General features: G+C 41.0%; 1 pseudogene; it reads right to left on the bottom strand.

The window, feature by feature from the left end:
• Positions 1 to 259: 259 nt before the first annotated feature.
• Positions 260 to 5,888, bottom strand: LOC112655222 (60S ribosomal protein L36a-like; annotated as a pseudogene).
• Between the last annotated feature and the right edge of the window lie 5,093 nt (positions 5,889 to 10,981).

Raw genomic sequence — 10,981 nt, 5'->3', positions numbered from 1 at the left:
TGTATTTCATGTTCTAATGTGCTTCATCAAGCACATGATGTTAAATAGATTGGAAGTTTTTGTTGAGTTTTCCTCATAATTAATGTAAACAGATGTAATGAATTCTAATGTCAAAAATTGTTTTCAGGGAGATTAAATTTCTTTTTTTCTTTATTCAAATGTTATGAAACTGGGAAGTGCTGTTTTAATGAAGAGTATTGTTTTTCGTTTTGAACATAATCTCAAGATCTTATTGTCTTCGTAAAACCAAATATAAAGCTTAGAACTGGATCACTTGACCCTTTATCTTCTTATCTCCTCCCAGTTAAAAATTCTTGCATCTCTTAACAGCTAGCATTTTCTTAGATATGCAGTTGGGCTCAACACATTCAAGCCTCAGCACAATCTTCTTTATAGTTTTAGGTTTTTTTCCCCAGAAAATCAGCTTAGTCTGCCTATCATAGCCACTCTGCTTCCTGGGCATACAGAGAATCCTTAGCCTTCTTGTATTGTGTCACTTTGTGGGGTTGGTGCTTGCCACACTTTTTACAGAAAGCCTAGCAGGTTTTAGGAACATTCACTATGAGAGAGCACTATCAGCATGGAAAAGCAATAATGCATATATTTTTTTTAATTTAGCAGGTATGTATGTATGTACATATTTATTATCTTTTTTTAAAGATTTTATTTATTTATTTATTCACGAGAGACACAGAGAGAGAGGCAGAGACACACAGGCAGAGAGAGAAGCAGGCTCCATGCAGGGAGCCCAATGTGGGACTTGATCCTGGGACTCCAGGATTATGCCCTGAGCCAAAGGCAGATGCTCAACCACTGAGCCACCCAGGCGTCCCAATAATAAATATTTTGAATGAACCCTTTATATCACCCTAAACTCTAGAAAAGCAAATGCATTTGAATGAAAAACAGAGTTCCTTTTAAGAATCTAGAATTATAAACCCAGAGAATGTCTCATGTATATCTGAGATTATGCTTGGTTTTATAATGAAATTGCCAGATCAAATAATTTATTATTTAAGATGTTATAAATTAATCTTGAATATAAAGGCAGTTATTACAGACAGAAGTCTTTTTTTAAAAAAATATTTTATTTATTTATTCATGGGAAACACAGAGAGAGAGAGGCAGAGAGACACAGGCAGAGGAAGAAGCAGACTCCATGCAGGGAGCCCAGTGTGGGACTCAATCCCGGGATAGTGGGATCATGCCCTGAGCCAAAGGCAGATACTCAATCGCTGAGCCACCCAGGCATCCTTACAGACAAAAGTCTTAAAAATATTGACCACAAAGCTGTCACTCATGATCTACCAATAAAATGAAAGACATTTAGGTTGCAAAGACAAACTCAAAATACCTATGATCCACACTGATTTGGCTTTGAAGCAGATTGGCCTTCCAGAGCTACACAGAAAGTGGAGCATAATGAGCCAGGCAGGACTTGAACTTGTACACATGATCCAACAATAAAGAGGGATTAACATGTGCAACACAGTGCCTTAAAGAAATCATAGATTTGAACTGAATTGATGTTGAATTCTTGGAACTGGCTGTAAAGTGTAATCAGGAAAAATAATCGTGTTAAAAGCTTGTTTTCCAAAGGCAGAGCCATTTGATATTGTGAAACTGTGAAGCACAAGAATAACTTGGGGACATGGCAGCATGAATGACTAGGAAAAGTTCTCATTCCTGTAATTAGAAAGGTGATATGCTGTGCTCAGAACACAGTTCTGGTTTCCTAAGGACTCAGGAACTGTCATGTAGCCTATTCAATTTTCTTTTTAAGATTTTATTTATTTATTCATGAGAGACACAGGCAGAGGGAGAAGCAGGCTCCCTGTGGGGACCAATGTGGGACTTGACCCCAGGACCCTGGGATCACAACCTGAGCCAAAGGCAGATGCTCAACCACTGAACCGCCCATGTAACCTATTCAAATGAACTTTTTCAGTCCTGGTAAAGAAGGATGTACATCATGGGTATATTGAGGCCAAGATTTTCCCAAGTATTTGTGGTGGCTCATTCCATTCCCACTCTTCCTGCTGTTAGAAGTTTCTTCACAAAGTCTTGCCTTTGACACAACTAGATGGTTCTCAAAGTATTGACACATTTAGTTGGGTTAGACAGGGGCTAATCTTTCTCATTGGGGTAACTAGAACTAGAATGAAGCAGTTTTTATTTAGTTATTAATTAATTATTAATTGAAAGAATGCTCAGTGATCACTATAATCTACTAAGTCATGCTAGAATTTGGAGATATGGAGATGGGTGGGATCTAGGGCTCCTGGTCTGGTGGAGAGACCCACATGCCAGATTTCTGGAAGAATACTGCTATCATTCAGTGAGTGAAGGACTAAGGAAGAATAAGTTTTGGAGGACAGTGAGTTTCATTTGGAGATACTGAGTCTGTGAAGCCTGTTGAGCATCCAAGTAGAGATACCTGGTGGACATTTGGAACTATATCTGAATCCCAGGAGAGAAGTTCAAATAGGAAGTCTAGCTTTGTGAGTCATCATTTTATATATATATTTTTTTCATTTTATATATGTTAATTGAAGTCACTGGCACTGATTGAGTCACACAGAGATTCTATAGAGTAAAGAAGAGAGAAAAAGATTAGAACTGAATCCCTTTGAGAATCCTTCCAATTTCATTGGTGACATCTGATGAATACTATTGTCTAAATACACATTGCTCTCACATTGAATTTACATTTGAAAAGCATGAATAAACTTGCAAAACACAAAGGGAGATTATCATAGCAACTACAGATACTGGACATTTTGAAAGTAAAATTTAAAATTTAGGCCAGTAACAAAATCCAGAGTATTGGGACACCTGGGTGGCTCAGTGGTTGAGCATCTGCCTTTGGCTCAGAGGGTGGTCCCGGGCGGGATGGAGTCCTGCATTGGGCTTCCTGCACGGGGCCTGCTTCTCCCTCTGCCTGTGTCTCTGCCTCTCTCTCTCTCTCTCTGTGTCTCTCATGAATAAATAAATAAAATCTTAAAAAAAAAAAAAAAATCCAGAGTACCTTCAGAATCAGAGAGGAAGTTAAAGCATTAGCTATATTAAGGGACTAATATAGATAATGCAGTCAGAGTGTCCAAACTCCAAGTAAGCTCTAATAATTTTGACTGTTGTTTTTTTTTTTAAGATTTTATTTATTCATGAGAGACACACAGAGAATGAGAGAGAGAGAGAGAGGCAGAGACACAGGCTCTACGCAGGGAGCCCGACATGGGACTCGATCCCGGGTCTCCAGGATCATACCCTGGTTTGAAGGCAGTGCTAAACCGCTAAGCCACCGGGGCTGCCCAATTTTGACTGTTCTTATGGGAACTATGGGATATAATATTTGAAGTCAGAACTGTCTGGAATTTATGATTGAGATCAATATAGAACACTCAAGTAACAAAAGGACTATTCAGACAAAAAGTAGGCAAATTAAGAGGTTTTCTGGGATCCAGATTTATTGATATCATTGAGATGGGTTGAATTCTTAAATAAATCTCAGTTATTATGATGTAATAAACTTCCTCAAAATTTAGTGGCTTAAAACAATAACAGCTTCTTACAGCTCATGGATTCTGTGAGTTGGCTGGGCTCTACTAGGTAGCATTTCTGCTAGATGGCTGTATTCACCTGGGAGCTCAGCTGGGGTTGGAATGTCCAAGATGGTATCACATACACATCTGGCTTATGCTGGAATGGTTGGGGGCTGGCTAGGCCTCTCTTTTCTTATTTAGTGGCTTAGCAAGAGCTGTTTAACCTATCAGCTGATTCCCAAAAACACAAAAGCAGAAACTATAAGTCTTTTTTTAAAGATTTATTTACTTATTTTGGGGACGCCTGAGTGGCTCAGGGGTTGGGCTCTCTACCTTCGGCTCAGGGCGTGATCCCGAGGTCCAGGATCGAGTCCCACATCAGGCTCCTTGCGGGGAGCCTGCTTCTCCCTTTGTCTGTGTCTTTGCCTCTCTCACTCTCTCTGTATCTCTCATGAATAAATAAAAATCTTTAAAAAAAAAATAAAATAGGGCAGCCCCGGTGGCGCAGCGGTTTAGCGCCGCCTGCAGCCTGGGGTGTGATCCTGGAGACCCGGGATCGGTATCGAGTCCCACATCGGGCTCCCTGCATGAAGCCTGCTACTCCCTCTGCCTGTGTCTCTGCCTCTCTCTTCACTCTCTCTGAATGAATGAATAAATAAATCTTAAAAAAGAAAAAAAAATATTTATTTACTTATTTTGAGAGAGTTTGCAAGAGTGAGCACACACGAGAGGGAGGGGCAGAGGGAGAGGGAGAGAGAATTCCAAGCAGACTCCACATTGATCGCAGCTTGATGTGGGGCTTAATCTCATGACCCTGAGATCACTGTCTGAACTAAGACCAAGGGTTCGATGCTTAATGGACTGTGTCATCCAGGCATCCTGAAACTACAAGTCGTCATCTTTTTTTTTTTTTTTAAGATTTTGTTTATTCATTCACGATACACACACACACACACACACACACACACACACATATATATATATATGTAGAGAGAGAGAGAGGCAGAGACACAGGCAGAGGGAGAAGCAGGCTCCCTGCAGGGAACCCGGCTCAGGACTTGATTCCAGGACTCCGTGATGGCGCCCTGGGCCAAAGGCAGGTGCCAAACCACTGAGCTACCCAGGGATCCCCACTACAAGTCTTCTTAAGGCCTTAAGGTTCTTGTAGTTCTTAGGAATACTAGAATGTCACTTTGGTCTCATTCTATTGACAAAAGCAAGTTATAAGACCAGTCCTAGGGAAAATAGGCTCTACCTCTTGATGAGAGGAGTGATGTGTGTACAGGGATCGGGGGAATTTTTGGTGGTCATCTTTGGAAAAGATCCACCACAAGTGTTGATTTCCCTTTTTTCCACTTGGCTGTAAGTACTACAGTCTTCTGCAGGACACTTTGAGTAGGACATTATGCTTGGTCCTCACTCTGGGTGAACCCCAAGAGTTCCTGATGGCATTGTAGTTCCTATGACTTTCTAATATATTTTACGGAAAAAAAATCCACTGAAAGGAAGTTCATAAAAATGTATAGGGCCTTCGCAAACAGACTTTTGCCATTAAGTTACCTAAGCTTCTCTCTTTTCCTTCTTCTCAATGTTCACCAGGTTTCTTTCAGTATGTTTTTCTTCTAATGAAGTAAAGGAATTGTTATATTGTGAAATTCTATGATAACATCTTTTCCGGGTACATTGATAGCCGAGTTGGTAGTGCTGGGAGTAGAGGAGGAGGAATATGTTGAGTTATTTCAAGGGTGGGAGAGCAGGTGGTTTGGGGGACATGATCTATGTCATTAACTGGGTGTTTCAAGGGTGCCAGTCACCAGAGATGAGAGAGCAGAATGGGAGCTGAGGGCAAAGCACAAGCCAGCACCTTGCAAACCCCCCTCCCCCTGCCCCCCCCCCCCCCATGGGATATGTGTGAAGTTCCTCAGGCACTCCTAGCTGCCCTAGAACAAAGGCAAGGGGAAAACAAATGGTCAACTGATAGAGATCACTGTCATGCAGGACATGAGTCTCCCATCAGTTTGCAACTGTCTTAATGATTTACAAGGAAAAAGCAATCTCCAGAAAACTAGAGACTCAATTTTCTTGGAGCCCTAACATCACCCTCCCCTCCATAGGATAGAAAAGCTTAGAAATGTGAGTTACTTCTCATACCCCAGTACAACTCTTTCTACCCATGGGTCCTGCCCTTGTGCTTTAATAAAAGCACCTTTTTGCACCAGAGATGTCTCACGAATTCTTTCTTGGCCACTGGCTCCAAACCCCACCCCTTCAAACCATATCAACCACTGCCCTTCTTTAGCTGTGAAGTAGATATGTACCTCCATCAGGAATCTGGAGCTTGGCCATAGCCTCAATGCTGTAGACTGCAGCTATGCTAATTACAGGTCAGCTTTATGATTATTGAAAAATAATAAAGGTGGAGTTTTGAACATTGGCATTTTTGCTGGGTGCTGAAGAACAGGCAGAGCTTGGTGGTCACATAGCTTAGGGTCAGATGAAGAATGGGAAAGAATGACTCTCAGGTGAAAGCAGGACATTCACAGCCTTTGGTCTTTTCTTTCTTGCAACAGTTTTCAAAAAGGCCCAGGTTGAGGAGGTAAAGGGGAGGGCAGAAAGAGAGAGAGAGAGAGAGAGAGAGAAGTGTAGTGGTAGAGTGGTTTGTATCACAAACTTTGTGATATTTTAGGATGTGCTATGTGTGATGGTTTGTGGAAAAGACAAATAGTCAAGGGAGCAGAATGGTGGGACTAGACAGCATGGATGAATGACTTCTCAAGTAGGATAAGGAAAAGCTCCTGGGAAATTTGGGATGCCTCAAAATTGGAGAGGAAGGTGGGTTTTAGTAAGAGTTGTGTGGTCTGCGTAGTTGCATCCCTTTATGTACAGAGTGGGGTTCTTGGTTGGAAAATGCTTTTTTAACAGTGGTGCCTCTCGGGCTCGCTGCTTTGATGACATTGCCTATCTTAGGGAACTCTGGACCCCAAATCTGTACTTGGGAAAATTGACTTTGTGCTGTTCCTATCTTGTTGTTATTTTCTCCTGGTGGTTTCTAATATAATTTTGGAAAATGTCAGTCTATATCCACTCTGTCATAGAAATACAAAGAAAAGAATTTTCTCTGAGTTGTTCAGCTAAAGGATAGAGGGAGAAAAGTATAGGGAAAGGTAGAGGGGCTGTCAAAATGAGATAACAAAAAGGTGAATACATAGCTAGGAAGTGAGAGGGTTGGTTTCTTACCGCAGTTACCACTTTGCTGCTGTTAAATTCCAGGCAAGAGCCTTTCTCTGCCTTTAAGGGTTTTACCTGAGTGCTATTTTCTTATGGCAATAATTCTCAACTGTAGCAGGGGGGACCATGTTTAGTTTGGAAGAGTTCTGTGTATGATGGTGATACTCTGTTCTCTTCCTTCTCCCTTCCCATCCAGTTGAGGAGGATTGCACCATGGATTCTCCACCAGCTGCAGAATATTTAAACTCATGCATCAGACATTCAAGAACCTTTTTAATGTGGCTCCCCAGACCATACTTTGCACCTCCTCCTAGCTGAATGTATTACTGTGGCCAGTTCAGCATCTTGCAGACCTCATACTATTTCTCAGCTCCACTGCTTAGCACTATTGTGCTTGACTCTTCTCCTTCTCTTGCCAAAGGTTTTCCCATTCTTCAAGGCCCCACTCAGGTCCTTCTTATTTCATGAAGCCTTTCATAATGCTCCAGCCACACTGGTTGGACCTTGTTTCTGAATGGGAGTTATGTGGGGCCCCCAGTGGGAAGAGAGGACTGTGAATGCAGAGTCATAAACATTATTTACATGGAAACCTATTGATATCCTCTTATAGTTGAGTTAATCTAATGACATTAATGCTTTCGACACAGATTTCTAGTGGTATGAATAATTTTTTTCCCCTCAAATGGTTTCTGAAATCTCTTCTGCCCTCCCACCAAAACTTTCGAAGTTCCTTGATAAAGGAAATGTTATATAAATTGACCACGTGGCTACTACAACCAACAGTTAGTTTATCACTGCAAACTTGAAAATGATTGTTGGTCCCAACAACCTTGGAAAAGTGTATTTCGAAAAATGCTGTAGACTATAGCTATGCTAATTACAGGTAGACTACATATTTGGCTTTCTTTTTACTTCCATGGCGTTAATGAGTATTGTTGAAAATACTGCCTGTCCTAAGACATCTTATCTTAGATCCTTTCAATATGGTGCATCTCTAAGACTTTATTTCCAAGGGAGTCATTAACATCAGCGAATGCTACACATTTTTTGACTTTGCAACTAAATTTTAAATGGCTTATCATCTTATCATTCATTTAACAAATAATTACCGAGTGTACCACATAATCAGTATTCTGCACAATTTATCGCAGACGTGAAGATAAACAAGGCACAGTCTCTGCCTTGAAAGATTCTGTGTATAGGAATAGCCATAATATACATGTGGAAAGGAATGTAAAGGAAAATAAAAAGGAAAAGGTGCTATGAAAAAGGCTTAGCTAAAGTTTTGGGGCTGATAGTTCACTGTTGTTTGGGAGGATTATGGATGCTTTTTTTTTTTTTTTTAAGATTTATTTATTTATTTGAGAGAGAGCAAGCACTTGAAAACGAGCCTTGGGGGAAGAGTAGAGGGAGAAGGGAAAGAGAGAATCCTCAAGCGGAGGATTGCTTCTTCATCCTCTCTGCTGAGCACGGAGCCCAATGCAGAGCTCAATCCCAGGACTCTGAGGTCATGACCTGAGCCAAAATCAAAAGATGCCTAACTGACTGAGTCACCCAGGCGCCCCATGGAAGAGTTATTATTTTTTATTTCTAAGCTTTTATTTTTTTTTAAGATTTTATTTACTTATTTATTCATGAGAGAGAGAGAGAGAGAGAGAGGCAGAGACATAGGCAGAGGGAGAAGCAGGCTCCATGCCGGGAGCCCGACATGGGACTTGATCTCGGGACTCCAGGATTGCGCCCTGGGCCAAAGGCAGGCGCTAAACCGCTGAGCCACCCAGGGATCCCCTAAGATCTTATTTATGTTTCACAGAGAGAGAGCACAAGCAGGGGGAGTGGCAGAGGGAGAGGGAGAAGCAGGCTGCCCCCTGAGCAGGGAGCCCGATGCAGGACTAGATCCTTGGACCCCAGGATCACATCCTGAGCCAAAGGCAGATGCCTAACCACTGAGTGACCCAGGTATCCCCCTGGTTTCTTTCCAATCCAGTCTCCAGACTGAAGCCAGTATCATCTTTTCAAAATGCAAGTTTGATCTCATCACCCCTCTACTTCTTGACCTTGAAGTTCTTCAGTGATTTTCCATTGTTCTATATTAAAAACCACAAAGTATTAGAGTCATGGGCTTGCTTACCTCTCCACCTCTTCTCAGAGTACTTCTTTATCATTCTGTGTCATAGCCAAACTGGCCTTTTTTCAGTTCTCTGAAAATACCATGCATTTTCTATAACAGGGTCATAGCACACATCATCCCCATCCCACCCCTCCAGTGATTCATAAATCTTACTTATATTTTATTTTTTTATTTTTTAAAGGTTTTATTTATTTATTCATGAGAGACACACAGAGAGAGAGAGAGAGGCAGAAGCAGAGGGAGAAGCAGGCTCCATGCAAGGAGCCTGATGTGGGACTCGATCCCAGGTCCCTGGGATCACTCCCTGAGCCAAAGGCAGATGCCCAACCACTGAGCCACCCGGGCATCCCTCTTACTTGTATTTTAGATCCCAGCTCAGGTGTTACTTCCACAGGAAGCCTTCTCTAGATTACTATCTTTTATAACCATTTCTTTACTTCACAGCACTCATTCCATTTGTAATCATATACTTGTGTAATTATTTGACCATGAGCCCCATGAGAGGGTGCAATGGCAGGGTACACAGCAATGCTTGTTAAATAAATGTTTGTTGATAAATGTGTAGCATTTGGATTTGGAGTAGTGGAGATTGGATGGGGGCAGGGAGAAGAGAGAAAAGGTATCTCATCCAGGTAACAAAAGATCATTAAATTTCCAGAGACAGGAAAGTGACTGGAATCCTATATGTAAGAGCAAGTAATGTTAAAATGCTATTCTTGGTAACTATTTGCTCAAATGATATCATAATCAGTACTCAAATAATTGCATGATGTTTCAGTATTTAGATATATATAATTTCCTCCACCATTTCCCTATTGAGTATTTAGGTTGTTTTCCCTGTTTCCATTAGCATGAAGAGCACTGCTATGAACTCATATATTCGTATGCTATAATTCACAGGTTTTTTTTTTTTTTTTTTTTATTCCTCCCTGCTTGACTCCATGAGTACAAGTGAGCTATTCAAGACTTCTTTAGGGGCAGCCCCAAGTGGCGCAGCGGGTTTAGCGCCGCCTGCAGCCTAGGGTGTGATCCTGGAGTCCCTGGATCAAGTCCCACATAGGGCTCCCTGCATGGAGCCTGCTTCTCCCTCTGCCCGTGTCTCTGCCTCTCTCTCTGTGTCTCTCATGAATAAATAAATAAAATCTTAAAAAAAAAAAAAGACTTCTTTAGGTCCACCCTTGCTTAAAAAAAATCCCTGTAGTTCCATAAACCTAAAAATATAGTGGTTGGTTAGTAAAAACTGCTAACTTTACTGATTGATAAGGAGTTATAACACTTACACAACCATCTCTATAAATCTACTAAACCTTCCAACATTTTGAAATTGTGCCAGACTTATTTCAAGAAGTCAACTTGAAACTGCTGGGCTAAAAGCAAGAGAATGTGTGGGAAGGATGAGAAATAGCTGAGTAGGTAGAAAGAATCAGAACGAGAGAATAAGGTGGACAAAGGGCAATGGTTAATAGTAATTAGTAAATATCAAAAGCAAATAAGGGTAAGACATGCTTAATGATTGTGCTAGAGGTAAAGTAGGCAACGAGTAACTAAAGGATCCAGTTATTCTTCAAGGGCTATTTGGTCAAGTTAACTGGAAAATATGACAACAGTTTGCTCTATGAACTAAATCATAAAGACAAAGATCAAAGATGAAAGCTGTGTTTAAAATTCCCATCAATTGCATGGCCAGCAGAGGATGAGTGATCAAGTGAGCCGCCTTGGGCGATTGAACAGCTTTACTTGTCGAAACCATTAGCCATGAACCTTACTTAACAAATAAGGCAGTCACCTTTAGCAAGCTGCTTTTCCAAATGGTCATTGATTAAGTTGAACAGTATTTGACTTTTTTTTTTTTTTTTTTAAGTACTTGACTCTTCTCACAGTTGCAAGGTAAAATTCATGGAAAATGGATGAAAGCTTACTCCGCAGTTTATCAGTCCAATAGCCAACAGTTCTGGAATATGTGATATGAAAAGCCCTGGACTCTTGTTCTAGTTTTTAAAACATCGAGATTATACTGGAATGGTTAGACATACCTATTTGTACAATCTTGTTTCAGAATTTCTGGAGCCATCAGGGCAGA

This window comes from Canis lupus, chromosome X (genome assembly GCF_003254725.2).
Source record: "Canis lupus dingo isolate Sandy chromosome X, ASM325472v2, whole genome shotgun sequence".
NCBI lineage: Eukaryota > Metazoa > Chordata > Mammalia > Carnivora > Canidae > Canis > Canis lupus.
The sequence above is the reverse complement of the archived record's forward strand: the minus strand, read 5'-3'. Positions and strand labels throughout refer to the sequence as shown.